Raw genomic sequence first — 24,693 nt, forward strand, 5'->3', positions numbered from 1 at the left:
TCGAGCAGGATGATATTTTGTAAATAAACATCACATGATAAAATCAAACACTATAAGCCCCAAAGCTAACATATTGTCCCAAGTTCTTCCCGCTACATGTAGCAATGAACACTTCCTCAAGAGCATCTCTCTCAACCATTTCATTGCAAATGTTAGCAAAAGCTCGCATGTGTTTCATGCCATAGTGAGTCAGCAATCCACAATGCTTCTCAAACAATCGAGCCTTCAACAGAACCAATATATCATTAGCAATATGCATCTATAATATAACGCACACTAAAAGTAGTGGAACATACCGTCGATTTGAGACACTCCCAGTCATCAACTAGAGGTAGGCCACGACCTCTTACGGCATTTAGGATTGAACGACCATTTTGTGGTCCAAAAAGAAGAACCCCAATCATGTCAATGCTACTGTCCAAATGTCCCCTATGATTCAACGTCTCTGTTATCTCCTTGAAAACTTCAGCTCTTTCTGTTTCTGATGACTTGTTGTACTGAAAAATTAAGTTTGAAAAATAGTTAACCAGTACATACTAGTACCAGTAGTTAATATACCAAAACCTGACCTTATACGTATGTATCTAGAAAGCAACAGAATGATCATGGCTACTTACACTGGGCCAAAGGAATGCAAGATCGACATCTCGTTGATTTACACCATACGTGTTCTTTTCAAAGGGAATTTGGTTGGCAGGGAGGTTCACTGTTTCTGGATCGAACCCTTGATACAAATAGACCTTCTCGGGTTTGATGTTTTTGGCACCATAGTCCATCACATGTGAACCGAAATTGTAAGTATCAAAATTAGATGTCCTCTGTTTTACCTACATATAAAATTGAGCCAATTTTGAATATCATTACGATCACACATTGGTTTGATAGAAAAAAAAAAAACTATACATATATATTAACTTAGCCAAACCTTATTGAATTGTTGTGCAAGTGATTCTTTCTTCAGGTTATGTGCCTCACTGGTGCCAACCACAAAATGTCCAATTAGGATCCATAGAAATTCAAATACCATAAAACGGAACCAAGTTGTGGACATCTTAAGAATTAAGACCATTAATTAATATAAATGACTAAATGAGTATATGAATTGGATGTCCATTTATCATTAATGACTTGAAACAAAGATACTACCTGTCTTCCGTCCAAGAAACGCAATATAGATCTCCCAAGCAAGTTATATACTCGGGTGGGGTAGAAGGAGTCATAAAAGGACAATACGTTGCATAACTATTATCTTTAGTATCCGCTGATGTACTTGCGTATATGTTAAGATCCTCTGGTAGTATGCCTTCAAATACGCTTCCACTTTGACATGAATCTAAGTATATAACCTATTCAAAAAAAAAAAAAATAACCTACCATATGAATCAAGTACATAGACCATCATCATCCTCAATAAAGTCTTTCTGTTAACGGATATTAGACGTAGACAATATCTTATGTAATATCTAGTATTAAATGTAGGCATATCTATCCATATCTCATATTAAATGTAGGATCCCTAAAATCAAGGGATATGAGATCAGATCATGTACTATATATTTGGCCTCTTTGATCAATAAGAATCATGGGTAAATTATAACATTCTAACATGGTATCAGAGGGTTTGATCCAAACCTAGTCGGCCGCCTGTGTGCCGCTTCTGCTCTACCACCCATCAAATCTTCTTCCTAACCCCATCAATACCGAACCTCTACTTCGGTCTTCTATCCTCTTTTTTTTTCTTAAATCTATCTACCGAAGCTCTACTTCGGTCTTCTATTTGTCTTTTTTTTGTTTTTGGAATCTGCCTCTTCTAATTTGATTTGTGATTTGGATTTTATTGGCCGTCTAAAAAAATAAAGATCGTGAGGGGTGACGAAGACAAAAGTCTACTACTTCAATTTGGTCACAGTTCTCCCATTAAATAAACCAACTTACTATTTCACTTTAGATAAAGCAACATGATGATAATTGTCATAATTGTCCTTTACCGGAGCTTTGATAGCAGATACAAACAAATGTCTACTTCAATAAAGCATTCATGTTGATTAGGGGTGTTCATAATATCCGAATCCGAATCCGTAATACGAATTATCCGAAAACCCGATCCGAAAATATCCGAAAATTCGGATATCCGGATTTTCGGATATCCGAAAATCGGATATCCGGATTTTCGGATTCGGATATCGGATCGATTTTTCATAATTTTCGGATATTCGGATAATCCGATATCCGAAAATATAATACATTTATTATTAATATATATTTATAATAAAGCTTATTCATATTTATTAGTGGCCCAGTGGGTATTGGGCCTTAAGGCCGTATAGTTTTTAATTCGAGTAAAAAGAATAAAAGATTGGTTAGCAGATAGATACCAAACACACACAAAAGAAACCCTAGATCTAAATTGAAAACCGTTGTTTCACTCTCTCACTAGTCAACCTCATCTAATCTTCATCTTGTTTCAAACTAATCTTCATCTCATCTTTATTCTAACTTACGATGCAATTTATTTATTGAAGTTATGAACACATGGTTAACCGATTACAAGTTGTAATTTACAACCGAAGTTGATTAGTTTGGTATTACAAGTTGTAATTTACAACTGAAGTTGATTAGTTTGATTAATTTACAAGTTGTAATTTGCATCAGTTTGTGAGCAGGAACATTCTTAAGAATGGTGACTACCTTGGCATGTTTCTTAACCATATAATCCTCCTGATGTTACATTTGTAATTTTCTTTCTGGGTCATTCGTGAATTATAACATGTATATGCTCCCTGCTGTTGCTGAATGTGTGCCAGTCTGTGTCTTTTTAACATACTGTGTATCATTATCTTTATAATACAATTCATATTTTGGCTAAAAAATGTATTATTTGATTAACTTTTTAAAATAAATTTCGGATAATCCGATATCCGAATCCGAAATTTCGGATATCCGAAAATCGGATATCCGAAATTTCGGATTCGGATTTCGGATGGCCAAATCCACTATCCGAATTTTCGGATATCCGGGTTTGAACACCCCTAATGTTGATTAGGTGAATTTTTTTTTTTTTCATAATCGGCGTGAGGATGAGCCGCCTAGCTAGACTAGGTTCCAAACCTCGAATAAATAAAAATAATAATATTAATAATAAGAATAATAATCTCTTCCGATAAAGACTGGTTATCGCCGACAAAGTTCAATGCCCAAGTCCTGCTCAATCCTTAGGCAAAGCAAGCCACGACGTAAAAAAAAAAAAAGTTACGGAAAAGGAAACGCAGTCAAGCAATACGCAACCACATCAACGAATATCAGTCTGCTCGGAAAGAAGAATGTTATTTAGTTTTTAGCGTTTTAATCCAGTTTGACCGTTCATTCCTCTCCCGCTCAAACTGCGGGGGGATGTTAACGGATATTAGACGTAGTCAATATCTTATGTAATATCTAGCATTAAATGTAGGCATATCTATCCATATCTCATATTAAATATAGGATCCCTAAAATCAAGGAATATGAGATCAAATCATGTACTATATATTTGGCCTCTTTGATCAATAAGAATAATGGGTAAATTATAACATTCTAACACTTTCTACGTCTTTTTGTAGACATAAGTCCAATTAGTTTTTTTACAAACGGAGGAAGACATTGCCATGTGGGTTTAGGGGACCCATAATATTAATTTAGAACCTGATTCAATTTCTCATAACTATCCAACAATTGGATTATAAAGTTAAATAATTGTAATAAATAAATGATGAGTGGGTCCCAATTTTTTAAAAAAGTATGTTATGGATGATAGTAAACAGTCTTTTTCAGTCTTTAGACCACTTCCAACCATGACGCACTTCCTTCCCAGGACACACCGCCACATCAGCTTTCTCTCTCCATTTATTTTTCACTTCCTCCCCATCACACACCACTACATACTTCCTCCCCATCACATACCCACATAATTAATTAATTAATTAATGTACAAGTTGTTAATGGTATTGGTACAAGTAAATAAAGCACAAAAAGTAGGAGAGAGAATGATGGAGCAGTCCTCAAAACTGCATGGGGAAGAAATGAGTGAGGGCGGACCTCTTGAGGAAGCTTGAGGTAGCTTGAGGAAGGAGTGAATGCCAACGGCACCCTCTTGAGGAAGCTTGAGGAAGCTTGAGGGCGGATACCGTTGTGAATGGTCTTATAAAGAGTATTGAGGTGCACTAATGTGGCACTCAGTCTTTTTAAAAAAGCACGCCAAGGTTGGTGGTGGTCTTAAAGGCTTTATAAGAAATGTTATTCAAAAGCTTTTCATTGAAATGTTTTTCAAACTTATGTGTAGATATATCAAGCAATATTTACGAACGAATTACCATCTCATTAAATGTACCCGCGTCATGCTTCTTCTTCAAGACATCAATCAAGTCTATAGCTACTAGATAAGGCAGATTTGGCATCCCTGCAATGTAACATATCAATTAAGGTTAAGATGTATTGACTTCATGGTAGTATTCATATACACTACTTCTTCCTATAAAAACTGGCTTCTGTAACTTTTTTTGTTGAATTTAAAATATATTAATGAATTGACTAATTTATCCCTTGTTTAATGGGTTATTTTAATTAAAGGAAGTTATTATAAACAATTATTAATAAATTAGTTGTCATATTGAATATTCCATTTTCAATAATAAAAATGACATTATTAGAACTTTAGTGACTTTTTATTGTTTTTTTAGAGTAAGGAGAATATTTTAGGATAAATAAAAATAATAAGGTGGACACCTTTTTTAGAACAGAGGCCGAGAATACAATTTTGAGCACTTACCAAGAACGCCAGGACCTCCATGACCTGCATAGAAAAGAAAGATTCGGTCATCTGGTTTGCTATCCACAACCTTTCCACTTCCACCTATCACCGCGCTTTTGTTACCCTAAAGAACGGCAAATAGATTATCTACGTTAACATTCTCGCCGGTGTAGTCCTGTAATAACATTTAATCAAAGTCTGATCACTTTTAGTAATTAATTTTACATCACAAAGATCCCAATTTTTTATTCATAGTGACGAAAATGTACCTTAGGAACCCCAGCATAAACATCCTCACCTTCTGGATGATTGATAATTACCCCAGGTCTAGGATTCATATTATGTGTTGCAATATCGTCATACATGAACACAACTATATTTTCATCTTTCAGCCCTCCTTTTTTAAGTACTTGATAAGCATGACAAACATCTGCCTGTCATATATAAATGCTACATCTTCAATAACAATATTGTTGAGAAACATATCAATCTAACCATGTTTATGAATCTTATGAGTAAAACTAGTCTAAATCTTTAAAAATAAAGTAAATGTGTTGAGTATGAGATGTTAGATTGAAATTTGTCTAAATCTGTAAACGTAAAATAAGCGTGTTGAGTATGAGACAATGAGTCAGAGGCGTATAAGGCTCTCTGACAAGAAGTTGAGGAACGACAGAGCTACCTTGTCAGATTGCAAGACTCAAGATATGCTTAAAAGACTTGGATGCGCGGATCTAGATCAAGATCATAGAAAATCTTGTATTGAGTTTGTTACAAATCAATCTTTGAAATGTATGTAAATTGTTGATGCGATGAGACTTTAAAGATCAATATTTAATCTAAAGACCAATATTTGATCTTGTCACAAAATATGACATAATTATGACTTTCCCTTTTTATATATAAGAATATTTTGTCACATCTTTTTACTTTCTCTTTGCTTCCATATAAATGAAGTTTGTTGTAATATATATTTTTTCCTAACTTTGCAATTAATAAAAGGTTCGAACCAATCGTCAATGTATATATTGTAATTATAAGAATAATTTAAGATATAAACCAAAACCATTTTCTGCAGCGCCGCGTTGGATATCTCATGACTTGTTGCAACTAATGATTACAACAGTTTTCTTTAAATAGTCCATTCATTTAACCATTTCATATTTAACCATTTCATATGTATACCGTATATGTATCAAGTATGCGTCAAAAAATTAAACATCCTCCCGTGATTGTCAACCACCGAAGTAGCGTTCACGTTGCTACGGTTGTTTATAATTGAAATTATAAGTAAAAACAAACGTAGGTAAGAAGGTAACAGTTATTTTGACAAGTATGCATGCAAGATTCAGTGGCGATTTCAGGATTATAATTCAATAGAGTCCCGATTTTTTTTCATTACTAATTATATTTAAATATTATTTTAGTTGTAGTTTTCTTTCAAATAACTACAAATTCGAAAATATTGGGTCCGAATTGTAAAATTTAGTAGTGTCCTATATAATTTAAAAGAAAAACTATAAATTTGAAAAATATATGGGGTCCTGCAGTTAAATTTAGTGGTGTTCTATACAATTTAATGAATTTTTTCTACTAAAAATTTTTAAACTAGTGGTGTCCCGTGACCCCACAGACTTCTCTTTAAACTCGCCACTAGCGAGATTCTCAAACGAGTATTACTGATTAATGGATCAGATTTTACTCATATTGAATAAATAATATTAATGAGCCGCCTACGAGTGATATTTGAATTTACTCGCCCATATATAGGGGCGAGATCTATAGATAAGCTTAAAAAGGGTACAAACGGGATAAACAAAATTTTTTTTTTTTTTAAAAAAAAGTTATCTTTTTTAGCGTCTCTTAATATACAAATAGAAGAAAACGCAATAATTACAAAAAATTTATAATCAAATAGTTCAAAAATCGGTGATTAATAATAATAATAATCGTGATGAATAATAGAATTTACCCTTCATCAAAACGAGTGATGAATGATTATATATATATATATATATATATATATATATATATATATATATATATATATATATATATATATATATATATAAATATATATACTAGCTTTAATAGCCCGTGCGTTGCACGGTTGCTTTAAAACTCGGAATTACGAAATAAAATTATCTTTACTAATGCATTTAACATCTACATTGTTAATGATATACATTAACAACATATATATGTATAGCTTTAAGATCCCGTGCGTTGCACGGTGACTTAATAAATTAGTATACTAATACGTTAATGTCGTTACAGATTGTATGCGTTATACATAAAGTACGCAATCGAACGTCTTTTATCACATGTGTAACATATGGATATACCATAAATTGCAATTTAAAATGATCTGGAATTGATGAATCTCAATTGTCCACAAATTTTGTCTCATTCGTTAGGCTCGTAACTTAAGGTTACCACTACAACCAAGTGGTTTCTATCTTCATGAGGTTCAAAGATTAAAAGACTAAGAGCCCGTGTGTTGCACGTGGGACTTATAATTAAACTAAATCGAACGTAAAATGTTGTATCAAAATACCAATAATACCATTATATATCACAAGTTTTGATACAACACTTTTCTGATTTTATTGTTCCAAATGCTGAATGAGAAGATAAATGTGACTGGTAAACATGGCAAAACGGGTGGAATAGAGTGACGTAACTCATTTAGAGATGAATATGACCAAAACTTGATCCATTTTAGTAAATAAGTCGAACTGGGCAAACTGATGCACTTCTATACGCTCAACAATTTTATGCAACTGATAATTTTTACGAACACCACAAATGTGTTATGAGTCGACTCAAACCAAACACCTTGTAGAGAAAGTACTTATTTTGACTCGTTAACCAAAACATCCAACCTGCCCATTTTGCCACTATTAAACGAATGTAATACACATACCTGATTAAAATAATTTTTAGGAGATTAATTGCTTACGAAGTCTGGTCCCATAAAAAACAAAATAGACACCCAATTCATCATAAATGACATACAGTAGAAACACAAATTAATAAAACTACCAAAAAAAGCATAATCTACCATAGAACAGGGACGTTCGTTGAAAAATTTAATTCCATATAAACAAAATGATCATGTACAGTAGTAAATATTACTATGGTATTTTATTGTTTCTTTAATTGGATATAATGCATATTGTTAGTGACTTAGTGGCATTAATGGAAATACCTTAAAATGTGTTGTTTACCAACTGTTGATAATTAAAAAGGTAGATGATAAACTAACATGATCAGTCAGTGTACAGCACATGTATGTTTACCAGCTTTGTTTGTAGAAGATTTGACATACCCTTACTATCTATATATACCTCTACGTCCAGCCCGACCCGCCATTTGAAGCAACTCATTCGGGCTCAAGTTAACCCATCCACTTTCACTCCCTTTACTAAGTGGCGAAATAACGGCCATTCGTGCAGGCATGTTGATACCTGCAGCAAGTGTTTCAGTAGCAAAAACAACTTTAACCAGCCCTCTTGAAAATAACTCTTCGATAAACGATTTCCAAAGAGGTAAACAAACAGTATGATGAGCTGCAACCCCTCGAAGTATCCTCTTTACAGCTGATTCCCGAACAGCGTCGGGATACTTGATTCGAAATCGTTTTAAGGCCAGATCAACTTCACTCATCTCACACTTTCCTAATAACTTGCAGTCTTCGAGATATTTAACTTCCACGCCACAGCCTTTTCTGCTAAATCTAAACCAAACTTCAGGCAGCATGTCCCTTGTCTAAAGTTTCCATAATGTATCTATAACTTGTGGAACCTAAAATCACATAATAGTGTAAAATTATTGATAAGATGCAGATAATAAAGTTAATTAAAGGTTGTAGAACTCGTGACTCAGAGAGTACTTGGTTAGCACTTTTTGGGGAGTACTCGGCATCTACGGGAGTACTCGGATGTTGACCAAAAATGGGTGACTGAGGTGGAATGAGTAATAAAACTTGGGACGAATTTTGTTTAGATTCTTGTAAAACTATAACTATAATAAAAACTTCGGACGAATTTTGTTTAGATTCTTAGACATTCACAACTGATAGTAGTATTATATATGTTGGTAATGATTTGGAATGAACTTGACCCATATTATTGATACAGTATTAAATAAATGACTAATAGCAGTATTAAATAATTGATGCAACAGATATGTTTATAATGATTAGGAATGAGTTTGACCGACAATTTTTTAGCCAAAATCTATTATAGATAATTACCTATATGTCCCCTTGGAGATAAAACACAACTTTTATCCAAACAGTATCATCAGTTAACAAATAAGGGAAAAAATTACTCACAAACTTTCCAAGCACAATTCAACCGCCAAGCTGATATTGTCTGAGTTAAATTGGATGATTGTTATTCCAGTCTTGATTCCATGCAATGAAGTTCACCAACAGGTTCCATCGTTGACTTATAAAAGTCAAAGTGACCTTCAAAACATCAAAAAACAGCAAAACTATTATAAGACTCTTCAAACATCTTCTCCAAAGTGATAACCAAGATCTTCTAACATATCAATACCAACAAAAAACAGAGAATTCCATTTCTGACAGAAACAACCATCAGTTTGACTTATACAAGTTAAAATGTTCTTCAAATCTTCCAAAATACAAAATATCAATTCAATTATCAAAATCATATAACTTAAATGTGTACAATTTCAAAGTATGCGACGACGTACAAAGAAGAATAAGTAATGTATATACCTTTGAGCTAAACAAATTATTTTCCTTTAGATGAACGTGAGCCTACTTTGCCTTTAGATGGCTCTTAAGACAGATTAAATCGGAAGAATTCGAATCGTGGGTTGACGTGAAGTTACTGAAATCCGGAAAATCATCAAAGTCTAGTGACGATACCATATCATTTTTGTGATCGAGCATAGCTCCATATACACCTTTAGACCCTACATAAACATGTACATATACATTTACATAAACATCTTTTTATGTGCCCCATGTTTTTATGGTATTATATATAATCCGCTTAATCTAAAAATCATATAGCACGTTATCATAATCGAATACTAAAGGAAGTTGCTACAATTAATCATTTACCTTCACAGGTTCCTACAATGGCACATGAGCATCAATTAGTTCAAATAGTTCAAAAGTCTCATAGACGATTTATGATGCAGTATATTATAATTCAAGCGGGACCATAACCATACATAAATTATTGAATATAATTAACAAATTACAATTGCACATGTTGCATCATTCGAATTAGAAAGATACAGTTTGAAATACCTAGTTTCAATTGCGTAGGATGACACATCTTGAACAGATCTTCAATCCGTTAGTCATTTGATTTTCGATTTCGGACGTATTGAAATAGGTATTTGATTGAGGTCGTATGCGAGAAAACCTAATCCTGCAACCACTTAGTAAATCCGGGATTATTTGGTGGCAGATGTTATTTTGGTGGACGATTTAGTGTTATTACATGAAAACCCTAATTGATTTTTAGGGATGGAGAGTATGGAAGGAATGAATGAATGGGGAAGAAGCAAGTGACGTTCGAACCATTTTTTTTTTTAATTGTTAAAATGTATGACCAATGAATTGTGGACAGATGTCAGACTGTGAGGCATTAGTGAAATAGGGGGTAGGGAATAGGTATTAGGTAGACACGTGGCAAATCAATACGTATTATTATAAGTTATAGATGTGCATCAATTTGCATCTATTTGTAGAATATAAGATGTAGAGCGAAAGTGCAAAGGTGTAAAATTTGAAAGTTGAAAGCTTAATTAGATGCTTACTAACCTTAATTAGATAACTCCCCTGTTAGTTCATCCCCAAAAAATTTGATGCAACATATCACAATTAGATGCAGACCAATTCCAGGTCCGTACAAGTGCGTACATACAAACTTGTAAAATTAATTTAAAAACCAAAAACTTATAAAAGAATAACACCAAAGAACATTCTCATCACTGAATCTATAGATACCATCACTGAATCTATAGATACAATAATGCACTTTGCTGCACAAACTCATGTTGATAACTCATTCGTCACTTTAGAACATCAATTTTGTCTAAATCAATTACGGAGTACTTTGCTTCTCGTAAAGAAGAAATTCGTAAGTGAATTATTAATGTGTTTTGGTTGGGGGAGATGAGAATTGAGGGAGTAGAGAGAATTGAGGATATGAGATGAAGCTGAAGGTAACCTAATTGAAAAAATTAGGGATCTGGAAATTGTATGAGCACAATTTTTTGTTCGACCTATTTTTTTTTGTTCGCCCGCGTCCTTTTTTTATTCGAATATGAAGTTCTCAGGGTTTTCATTGCTAAAAAGTTCATATTTAATCCCTCTACTATATATATAATATATATATATATATATATACACACACACACACACTAGTTTTATGAGCTCGCACATTGCACGACAAATGTATAAATTAGTATTCGATAACGTTAGTATTAATCCTTATCAAATGTATAATACAATTATAATGAAAAAACTTATTTATTATTAATACTTACCAATTTTAATCCACATTCCTATAATAAATAATTAATGATAATATTATACGTAATATTCCTTTGACATTTCAAATTCAAAATATTTTCTAAATCTAAATGATTTATCTTACCGTTCTAAAAAAATTGGATTTATAGAGAGGGTGACATGTTGCAACACACATAGCAGAATTTAACCACGATATAACACATAGAATTATTGGCACGTACTTTTATTATATATATATATATATATATATATATATATATATATATATATATATATATATATATATATATATATAGGGGCAGGATTAATGGGGAAGTAACCAATCGGGGGAAGCGGGGGGAAGCAAAAAATTTTTTTTTTTTGATTTTTTTTGAATTTTTTTTTTCCGGCATCAAGATCACACAAAAATATGAACATTTAGAAGGGACACTTCGTGATGAATGTTATTATTTAGGCAGGAAAACGATCGACAAAAATAACATTCAAGATAATATTGTTCGTGAAGAATATGAACGTTTTTTTTTCCATGTTTTGTGAAGTAAAATTTAGCCCGATTTAGAGTTTAGGGTTTAGGGTTTGGGGTTTTGGGTTTATTCCATAAACCCAAAACCCCAAACCCTAAACCCTAAACCCTAAACTCTAAACCGTTCGTGTTAAAAACTCAATCTAAATCCTAAATCTAAACCCTAAATCTAAACCCTAAACCCTAAATTTCTAAACCCTAATATCTAAACCCTATAAACCCTAATATCTAAACCCTAATATCTAAACACCAATAGCTAAAACCTCAAAATACGCTCGAAAAACACGATAATTGTTATATATTACTTCTTCGGGCGTTTTCCCGCCAAAATAAAAATATTTATCACAAAGTGTCTCTACTAAATGTTCATATTTTCATCTAATCTATAATGTTCGTGAACAAAGTTTTTTCAAAAAACGAAGAAAAAAAAAGTTTTTGCTTCCCCCCGCTTCCCCCCGAATGGTTACTTCCCTCTTGATCCTACCACTATATATATATACTAGCTTTAATAACCCGTGCGTTGCACGGTGGCTAAAAAGTTTGTATAGTAATTCGTTAATAATGATTAGGGAATAAATAGCTTTATATCAAGAAGTTCTCAGTGCAACTGAACAAAATTAGCTTTTTGCATGATTTTATTCCATTTAATCGATGACTTCTACATAAATAATAAACAATTTTCAAATGACTAACGTCAAAATCAAAACCGAAACGTTAAGAATTCATGTCTTATTCTACACAGAATGTATTATGATTTGAATCTTCAAAGAATAGATAACCAAAATGAAATTTATTGGACGTTTTACCTCAGATCTTGCAACACGAATTCAATAGAACGGGTATCATACCCATTATCCGCCTTTACTCTTAAGTTCCAAACTGAAATGAGCATTCTACGAACATCTGCATAACCAAATTTATATATAATTTTATATATAATCGAGTAACAAACTTAATTATCTATTACTTGGGGAAATAGTATCACATGTGACTCACCAAAATGGTTCTGTTTGGGAAAACATCCATTCAAATAGATCGTCATAATATACCGGTTAACTCCATAACTTGCAATCTCGACTGCGGCATAAATTCGGACCTTAGTAGAGCGAAAAAATCTGACTTTCCATTCGTTAGATGCGAACTTATATTTCTCGACTTGCTTCTGAAAACTAAGATAGGTGATAAGTAACTATCATGTATCAAAATGTCTTCAAAACAGCTACGGTAGATTTATTGACACCTGCATGTATTTTAGTGCTCTATAATAGTTAAGATAATTATGGTTAAGGCATGTTTGTAAGCATTTACCCATTCCCTTTAAGGCTACTATTATACCCATTGATGATTAATAGCCTTGGTAGATCCATAACCACAAGTACCTTATATGACAGTACATGTATAGTAACAGATTGTCAAAGTATGGAGGAATCACTATCACTATCAACTTAATAGTAATTTGATTTTCCAATTGCAGTTACAACCATATCATTCTGCAACATCGTTACGATATCATTATTGTATAAAATCTGGCAAATATTGTCACTCTGATAAAAAAAATATACATCAATATATCGGCATCTAAAACTAAACGAAATCAGATTCTTCTGAAGTGATAAAAAAAAAAACTTGAAGTCTTTTGCACCTAAACGTGAAAAAAATATGAAAATATGCAAAGTTACTTACCGGTCATGTTCGCCTGAATCATAACCTTATTGGCTCCCAAATCAAAATACGTATTTAGATTCAATGCCGATGGATGATTGTCATTAGCAGTAGGTCCTGAAATATGAGAGAGACCCACAAGAAGTGGATTGTAAAATAAAAAACAAAGCATATATATAAACTTTTTGCTTGATTGAATCCAGAACGATTAAAAACCTTGCAATTGGATTTGCAACAACATTTTCAACATAAAGATGTAACGATGTTTCATTGCTACCAACTTCGTACAAATTAAGATACATACCAATGACATTTCTTCAAGTGTTGTTGGTGAATCGGCTACCACGTTCGGTGTTCAACTACTACAATTGGCTAAATCATAAGATATGCTTCTCTAAAGGAACATGTATAAACTACGTATCTACAGAATTAAAAAAACACAAAATTGACACAAAACCAAAAAAAAAATAGCGATATAGAATTAAAAAAAAAAACACAAAATTGATACAAAACAAAAAAATTAGCAATATAGAACTCATATGCTACATTCAGGTAACACCACAATATAGTTACTTTCAGTACACCCTAGTAATCTAAATCATTTTAACAGTTCCCACCCCACACCCTCTGTATTCATCTGGAGTTGATAACGCACCCATTTCGAGGCAAACCATCCGGGCTAAACCTGCCCATTTAGCCAGATGCAATAAGTGAATTGATCCAGAAATAAAACAATTGTTTACAAACCCCTACAGAATGTTACCTCAACTACACATGTTTATTTATCAATCATGTTGAGACTAACGATAAGAACGGGCTTCAAAAACCAAAAAACATATACATAACTTTCAAACAATTCATTTGTACTTGATACTATCATGGTACTTAATATCTTGTTTCTTGAGTTAAGATGATTGCACTTATTATATTTGATGCTTAAAAGTTGTTATATTTTGTATTGGACAGTATAGAGTAAACTTTATGTAGATAACAACTTGTCATCGTACGGAAGCCCTGACTTGTCAATTCCTCCATTGAATAAATTGAGTGTAAGAAAAGTGAACTAACCTGATTGGAACTATGAAGTCAGCTTTTATACACTCACTCAAGCCCTCCTTCACCATGAAAACAATAACATCTCAAATATAACAGTAATTTGCGAGCATACTAAGATCACGTGCAATTTATGATTACTGCCTCCTAATCTCACGGCATTTGAAATAACAACTGAAATTGAATATAAGTAAATCCACTATAAACGGTTTTAAATTAACCATCTGTGGATCACATTATTTGAATTAGAAGAGTACCATAATAAAAAATTTCACCGGGATCGTTTACTCCATATAAATCGACTACATAATGAACTCAAACACGAAAATTGATACAAAACACCAAAACGCTATATAGAATTAATATGCAACAGATCAGACTTAAACCCTAAATTGAGAGTATGAGTGCCAATATAAAAAAAAAAAAAAATAGAATTGCAAAAATATCTTGTATTATCGTATAGTAAGCACGAAATTTGTGACAATCCCTCGTACTACGGTCACAAACCTTCAATCGTGATATTACGCCCAGATAAAAGAATACCGATAGTCGATGGTGTTAGTAGTCGACTTACAACCAGACACCGAGGGTTGATAATTGAACGAATACGCCTTTCGATTGTGAATCGTTTTGCAGATATCGCAAAACAACACGACTGCTTTGTCTTTGATTTTGATAATTATAGAAGAAATTGGGAACCTAATTACTGCTAATGATAAATAAACGATTGTGTATTTGTGGTTTAATTTGGTAACCCTAATTGAAGAACATGTGCCGATTGAGTAAATTGAAAGGGGAAAATTAGGGTTTGAGAGAAATAGAAAGAGACGGTTTTTGTGTATTGGTTTGAAAAAGGACGAATGATATTTGGACAGATGTCATGCTGTGAGCACTCAGTGGAATAGGGGTAGGGAATAGGTATTAGGCAGACACGTGGCATATGTATACGTATTATTATAAGTTATAGATATATATATATATATATATATATATATATATATATATATATATATATATATATATATATATACATATATATACACACACACTAATATATAAAGACATAATTTCACTCATCGTTCCTGTGGTTCACATCAACTTTGACTCCTCGTCCCTTTTCTATTTTTTTGCATTCCTCGTCCCTAATATTTGACTCTTCTACATTATTCATCTATTCGTCTATTTTCTGTCAATTTGAGCCGTTACCTTTAATCACATGCAGAGCATGGGGGTAATTTTGTCTTTTTCTAGTACATACATACATACAAATCATTATTCATACAAATACAAATACAAATCAAAGATATTATTCAATCAAAAATGGGTTTTTGATTTTGTATATCTGTTTGTTGATTTATTACGAAGTACATATGAGGGTTTCTGTTATTGATGTATTTGTAGACGTGTTTGTAATGAATTAATTTTGCTTTTGATTTTGATGTGTTAGGGTTTGTTTGTTTGATATTGAATTTGATTAAATATTGAATATAAAATATTAGGGTTTATGTTTTGGAATGAATGAGGGAATAGTTGAGATGAGGTTGAGGGAGTAAAGGGAAGAAATGACTAAAAGATTAAAATACCCTCGCATGTTCTCTACATGATTTAATTTAACGGCTGAAATTAATGGCAGTTGGACAGAAGGACGAGGGACGTAGAAGTGTAACATAATAGGGACGAGGAATGTATAAAAATCGGGAAAAGGACGAAGAGTGTTTTTTGACGTAAACTTCAGAGACGAGGAGTGAGTTATGTATATATATATATATATATATATATATATATATATATATATATAGAGTGAGTGAGAGAGAGATCCAAGAGTAGGAAAAAACTCAGAGAATTCACAGACTAAACTCAATCTATGTGCATATTGACTTGATATGTGTGCAGATTGAGCTCAATATGTAAGTTCTATGAGTTCTCTACACTCTTAGTTCTCTCAGATCCTTATAATATATATATATATATATATATATATATATATATATATATATATATATATATATATAGGGAGAGGATCCCCTGAGAACTCTAAGTCTGAGAGAACCTGAGAACTCCAATTAGAACAAAAATAGTGGCGGGAGAGCAAAATTCAAGGAAATTCGAGCAATTTTGTTGAAATTCGAGCAATTTTTGTGAAATTCGAGCAAAAAAAAAATCGGCTGGTGAACAAAAAACAAGAAATTCGAGCAAAAAAATGGCGGTCGAGCAAAAATGGTGATATTCGAGCAAAAATGGTGAAATTCGAGCAAAAAAGTGAGCTGCTGAAAATGTAGAACGAAAATTATAGAACAGAAAAATGTAGAACTTGTACTAATTTTCAGAATTTCTTCAAATTAAACCTGATTTTGTTCTAATTATGATTTTGTAGAACGTAAATAAGTTTTAATTTCTCCAAATTTGTTCAAATTTCACCATTTTTGTTCAAATTTCACTTGTTTTACATATTTTGTTCTACGTATTATGTTCTACATATTTTATATGTGCATCAATTTGCATCTATTTGTAGAATATAAGATGTAGAGCGAAAGTGCAAAGGTGTAAAATTTGAAAGTTGAAAGCTTAATTAGATGCTTACTAACCTTAATTAGATAACTCCCCTGTTAGTTCATCCCCAAAAAATTTGATGCAACATATCACAATTAGATGCAGACCAATTCCAGGTCCGTACAAGTGCGTACATACAAACTTGTAAAATTAATTCAAAAACCAAAAACTTATAAAAGAATAACACCAAAGAACATTCTCATCACTGAATCTATAGATACCATCACTGAATCTATAGATACAATAATGCACTTTGCTGCACAAACTCATGTTGATAACTCATTCGTCACTTTAGAACATCAATTTTGTCTAAATCAATTACGGAGTACTTTGCTTCTCGTAAAGAAGAAATTCGTAAGTGAATTATTAATGTGTTTTGGTTGGGGGAGATGAGAATTGAGGGAGTAGAGAGAATTGAGGATATGAGATGAAGCTGAAGGTAACCTAATTGAAAAAATTAGGGATCTGGAAATTGTATGAGCACAATTTTTTGTTCGACCTATTTTTTTTTTTGTTCGCCCGCGGCCTTTTTTTATTCGAATATGAAGTTCTCAGGGTTTTCATTGCTAAAAAGTTCATATTTGATCCCTCTACTATATATATATATATATATATATATATATATATATATATATATATATATATATATATATATATATATATACACACACACACACACACTAATTTTATGAGCTCGCACATTGCACGACAAATGTATAAATTAGTATTCGATAACGTTAGTATTAATCCTTATCAAATGTATAATACAATTATAATGAAAAAACTTATTTATTATTAATACTTACCAATTTTAATCCACATTCCTATAATAAATAATTAATGATAATATTATACGTAATATTCCTTTGACATTTCAAATTCAAAATATTTTCTAAATCTAAATGATTTATCTTACCGTTCTAAAAAAATTGGATTTATAGAGAGGGTGACATGTTGCAACACACATAGCAGAATTTAACCACGATATAACACATAGGATTATTGGCACGTACTTTTATTTTATATATATATATATATATATATATATATATATATATATATATATATAGGGTTGTAATCCCATGAGAACATTCTCACCTATTTAATAAAATGAGAACATGGGTAATAAAGGAAATTTGTAAATTTCCACTATTTTAAGATCTAAATTATAGTTTCTCTCCAAACCTTTATTCACGTTTTATTTATCCTTCAAATACTATACGAAAGTAATCTGTAACTATATTTAGTTATTGAACTAACATAAAAGGATGCATTAGTACTCTCGGATTCCTATATTTCGGTCATGTATCTACTCATATCAACAGGTAATTGTATTTGGCTCAAGAAACGCAGATGCTTTGCATCCATATAGGTAATTGTAATTTGCTGGGGACCAAAAATACATGCAGGCATATTTAATGTTTTGCATCCATCCATATTCTAATCTCATCATATATCCGATATACTGTAAAATTAACGAATATCCCAGTTCATACGACGATGCATAATAGTAATATTTTTATATGTGTAGCATCCCATCTGAATAAAAGGCATAAATGATAACAAATCCCATTTTGAACAACGGTAGATAAGGAAGTTTACATATATGTAGTTTTAAGTTTCTCCTGATTTCATGTTCACTCTATGGTATTTTCAAAAACAATATAAATACTCCTACCTTTCTTTAATTAATACTCTAATTTATTTATACGGAGTAGATCACAGAACATGTACATAATGCATCCAAACTTGCATACAATTTATTTGGTTGGAAATCGTTTTACTTATTAACTTTAGATGGAAGATGAATGCGGTGCGATACAAATAATAAGCATCCATTCATAGGTACAGAAACCCAAAAATAACAAAGCCATGCATACATAATTAAATATTGAACAAAATACTTTACTACATCAAGGAAATGTGCCTACAGGTTAATGATGCGTCAGATATTTTATTCAATATCAAAGCCTATGGATGCACGAAATAGGATATCCTGTTGTAGCCAAACATAACGAATCGAAAACAGACCGAAGACCAAATCCCATTTTGATAAGCATAAATGGATGGATGGATGACTGTGTGCATCACTAAGGGCATACTACAAAACTCATTTTGATGAGCATAAACTAACAATATCTCTAAAAAAAAATCCATTGTAATATAAAATTTAATTTAATTAAATTAATGTTTGTAAGCAACGATGTTAAATGGAATTTCATGAGCAATGAACAAATTTGTGCAAAACGCATACTGTTAGTGGGTGAGAGTAAAAATACATAAGAGTACGTAAAAAATGTTGAAATAATTAATTGTTGATTTTGAATATGAATATGAATATGAAAGAGAAACAAAATGATCGCATGAAAGCTAAACGTGGGCGATTCATTCGGAGAATTTCATTTGTTGATTTACATGTATGCCCTTTTTATACATAATTAATTAATTAAATGCTCAAAACATTTCTAACCGCTGATCAAAGTTATAGAAGGTCCAGATCTGTTCTCACTAAAATTATAAATGAGAATGTTCTCATTTGAATACTCATATATATATATATATATATATATATATATATATATATATATATATATATATATATATATATATATATATATATATATAGGGGCAGGATTAATGGGGAAGTAATCAATTGGGGGGAAGCAAAATTTTTTTTTTTCGTTTTTTTTGAATTTTTTTTTTTCCGGCATCAAGATCACACAAAAATATGAACATTTAGAAGAGACACTTCGTGATGAATGTTATTATTTAGGCAGGAAAACGATCGACAAAAATAACATTCAAGATAATATTGTTCGTGAAGAATATGAACGTTTTTTTTTCTTCATGTTTTGTGAAGTAAAATTTAGCCCGATTTAGAGTTTAGGGTTTAGGGTTTGGGGTTTTGGGTTTATGGAATAAACCCAAAATACCAAACCCTAAACCCTAAACCCTAAACTCTAAACCGTTCGTGTTAAAAACTCAATCTAAATCCTAAATCTAAACCCTAAATCTAAACCCTAAACCCTAAATTTCTAAACCCTAATATCTAAACCCTATAAACCCTAATATCTAAACCCTAATATCTAAACCCTAATATCTAAACACCAATAGCTAAAACCTCAAAATACGCTCGAAATACACGATAATTGTTATATATTACTTCTTCGGGCGTTTTCCCGCCAAAATAAAAATATTTATCACAAAGTGTCTCTACTAAATGTTCATATTTTCATCTAATCTATAATGTTCGTGAACAAAGTTTTTTCAAAAAACAAAGAAAAAAAAAGTTTTTGCTTCCCCCCGCTTCCCCCCGAATGGTTACTTCCCTCTTGATCCTACCACTATATATATATACTAACTTTAATAGCCCGTGCGTTGCACGGTGGCTAAAAAGTTTGTATAGTAATTCGTTAATAATGATTAGGGAATAAATAGCTTTATATCAAGAAGTTCTCAGTGCAACTGAACAAAATTAGCTTTTTGCATGATTTTATTCCATTTAATCGATGACTTCTACATAAATAATAAACAATTTTCAAATGACAAACGTCAAAATCAAAACCGAAACGTTAAGAATTCATGTCTTATTCTACACAGAATGTATTATGATTTGAATCTTCAAAGAATAGATAACCAAAATGAAATTTATTGGACGTTTTACCTCAGATCTTGCAACACGAATTCAATAGAACGGGTATCATACCCATTATCCGCCTTTACTCTTAAGTTCCAAACTGAAATGAGCATTCTACGAACATCTGCATAACCAAATTTATATATAATTTTATATATAATCGAGTAACAAACTTAATTATCTATTACTTGGGGAAATAGTATCACATGTGACTCACCAAAATGGTTCTGTTTGGGAAAACATCCATTCAAATAGATCGTCATAATATACCGGTTAACTCCATAACTTGCAATCTCGACTGCGGCATAAATTCGGACCTTAGTAGAGCGAAAAAATCTGACTTTCCATTCGTTAGATGCGAACTTATATTTCTCGACTTGCTTCTGAAAACTAAGATAGGTGATAAGTAACTATCATGTATCAAAATGTCTTCAAAACAGCTACGGTAGATTTATTGACACCTGCATGTATTTTAGTGCTCTATAATAGTTAAGATAATTATGGTTAAGGCATGTTTGTAAGCATTTACCCATTCCCTTTAAGGCTACTATTATACCCATTGATGATTAATAGCCTTGGTAGATCCATAACCACAAGTACCTTATATGACAGTACATGTATAGTAACAGATTGTCAAAGTATGGAGGAATCACTATCACTATCAACTTAATAGTAATTTGATTTTCCAATTGCAGTTACAACCATATCATTCTGCAACATCGTTACGATATCATTATTGTATAAAATCTGGCAAATATTGTCACTCTGATAAAAAAAATATACATCAATATATCGGCATCTAAAACTAAACGAAATCAGATTCTTCTGAAGTGATAAAAAAAAAAACTTGAAGTCTTTTGCACCTAAACGTGAAAAAAATATGAAAATATGCAAAGTTACTTACCGGTCATGTTCGCCTGAATCATAACCTTATTGGCTCCCAAATCAAAATACGTATTTAGATTCAATGCCGATGGATGATTGTCATTAGCAGTAGGTCCTGAAATATGAGAGAGACCCACAAGAAGTGGATTGTAAAATAAAAAACAAAGCATATATATAAACTTTTTGCTTGATTGAATCCAGAACGATTAAAAACCTTGCAATTGGATTTGCAACAACATTTTCAACATAAAGATGTAACGATGTTTCATTGCTACCAACTTCGTACAAATTAAGATACATACCAATGACATTTCTTCAAGTGTTGTTGGTGAATCGGCTACCACGTTCGGTGTTCAACTACTACAATTGGCTAAATCATAAGATATGCTTCTCTAAAGGAACATGTATAAACTACGTATCTACAGAATTAAAAAAACACAAAATTGACACAAAACCAAAAAAAAAATAGCGATATAGAATTAAAAAAAAAAACACAAAATTGATACAAAACAAAAAAATTAGCAATATAGAACTCATATGCTACATTCAGGTAACACCACAATATAGTTACTTTCAGTACACCCTAGTAATCTAAATCATTTTAACAGTTCCCACCCCACACCCTCTGTATTCATCTGGAGTTGATAACGCACCCATTTCGAGGCAAACCATCCGGGCTAAACCTGCCCATTTAGCCAGATGCAATAAGTGAATTGATCCAGAAATAAAACAATTGTTTACAAACCCCTACAGAATGTTACCTCAACTACACATGTTTATTTATCAATCATGTTGAGACTAACGATAAGAACGGGCTTCAAAAACCAAAAAACATATACATAACTTTCAAACAATTCATTTGTACTTGATACTATCATGGTACTTAATATCTTGTTTCTTGAGTTAAGATGATTGCACTTATTATATTTGATGCTTAAAAGTTGTTATATTTTGTATTGGACAGTATAGAGTAAACTTTATGTAGATAACAACTTGTCATCGTACGGAAGCCCTGACTTGTCAATTCCTCCATTGAATAAATTGAGTGTAAGAAAAGTGAACTAACCTGATTGGAACTATGAAGTCAGCTTTTATACACTCACTCAAGCCCTCCTTCACCATGAAAACAATAACATCTCAAATATAACAGTAATTTGCGAGCATACTAAGATCACGTGCAATTTATGATTACTGCCTCCTAATCTCACGGCATTTGAAATAACAACTGAAATTGAATATAAGTAAATCCACTATAAACGGTTTTAAATTAACCATCTGTGGATCACATTATTTGAATTAGAAGAGTACCATAATAAAAAATTTCACCGGGATCGTTTACTCCATATAAATCGACTACATAATGAACTCAAACACGAAAATTGATACAAAACACCAAAACGCTATATAGAATTAATATGCAACAGATCAGACTTAAACCCTAAATTGAGAGTATGAGTGCCAATATAAAAAAAAAAAAAAATAGAATTGCAAAAATATCTTGTATTATCGTATAGTAAGCACGAAATTTGTGACAATCCCTCGTACTACGGTCACAAACCTTCAATCGTGATATTACGCCCAGATAAAAGAATACCGATAGTCGATGGTGTTAGTAGTCGACTTACAACCAGACACCGAGGGTTGATAATTGAACGAATACGCCTTTCGATTGTGAATCGTTTTGCAGATATCGCAAAACAACACGACTGCTTTGTCTTTGATTTTGATAATTATAGAAGAAATTGGGAACCTAATTACTGCTAATGATAAATAAACGATTGTGTATTTGTGGTTTAATTTGGTAACCCTAATTGAAGAACATGTGCCGATTGAGTAAATTGAAAGGGGAAAATTAGGGTTTGAGAGAAATAGAAAGAGACGGTTTTTGTGTATTGGTTTGAAAAAGGACGAATGATATTTGGACAGATGTCATGCTGTGAGCACTCAGTGGAATAGGGGTAGGGAATAGGTATTAGGCAGACACGTGGCATATGTATACGTATTATTATAAGTTATAGATATATATATATATATATATATATATATATATATATATATATATATAGAATGAGAATTAATGAAAAACACAGCCTCTTGAAACTTAATTAATGTAACTTACTTACCTGATGCCGATAATTTACGTAGCCTTTGGAGTTGGCCACAAGTACGGCCCATCTTGTGCCGTTCGCCAGTTGGTCATCCACGGCCTCTTCTTCAAGATGGATATCCACGGGTGACCGGATCAACGGGTCCCACCGGTGACCAGAAGCTCCGGATGGTAGTTTCACAACCGTCAGCAATACAGAAAACAAGAGTATTACACGAGAGTCTACCATCGAAGCCGATCAAATGAGAACACAATACTTAATTAAGATGATTAAGAAAAGTGTTTAGAGGAATTGCTTGGGAAATTTGTTAAATGGGTATTTATATAAATGGTCAGTTTGCATGGTTTAATTAATTTGCATACGTGGAGAGACGGATGTAATAGTTGGTGACATTTGTAGTTGTAGTCAAACAAGTATACGACTTTTTAAATGTAAAATGATCCAAGTGGAAGTAGGATTTTTAAGTATGCATGAAGTGTACTATATAGTTTGTCTTGTTTGAAGCTAGGCTTATGATGAAATGGCTACGTGAGGATTTGGAGGTTAACTATGAGTACTTGTTATACTTTGCTCGTGACGTGGAAGCAATTTGGTACTTTTTGAAGAATAAACGAATGTGAATTTTCAAAAATTTATATTGTGTTACGGAGGGTATTGAATTTGGACATTAAATTTTTTTTTTTTTTTTTTTTTACTGCGAAAAACATTAATATATAAATATGAAGATCGTAAAGATCCGGTGATACATACAAACGACAAAGATTGAAATTGTAAAGGCTCGCTCTGATCGTCCTACAAGCATTGGACGAAAAACATTGATTGAAAGAGAGCGAGCACATTGAAAATGTAAAGACACTACAAACGTATAATCACCAAACCTAAATCTAAACATTACATAAAACCGGGAACGTATCTAACGCCAAAAATCCACTACTTAAAAGCCGCACACTAAAATGAACGCCGGGC

General features: G+C 32.2%; 1 pseudogene; it reads right to left on the reverse strand.

The window, feature by feature from the left end:
* Positions 1-43: 43 nt before the first annotated feature.
* Positions 44-23,955, reverse strand: LOC139852983 (vacuolar-processing enzyme-like; annotated as a pseudogene).
* Positions 23,956-24,693: the final 738 nt, after the last annotated feature.

Source organism: Rutidosis leptorrhynchoides, chromosome 6, assembly GCF_046630445.1.
Source record: "Rutidosis leptorrhynchoides isolate AG116_Rl617_1_P2 chromosome 6, CSIRO_AGI_Rlap_v1, whole genome shotgun sequence".
Lineage (NCBI taxonomy): Eukaryota > Viridiplantae > Streptophyta > Magnoliopsida > Asterales > Asteraceae > Rutidosis > Rutidosis leptorrhynchoides.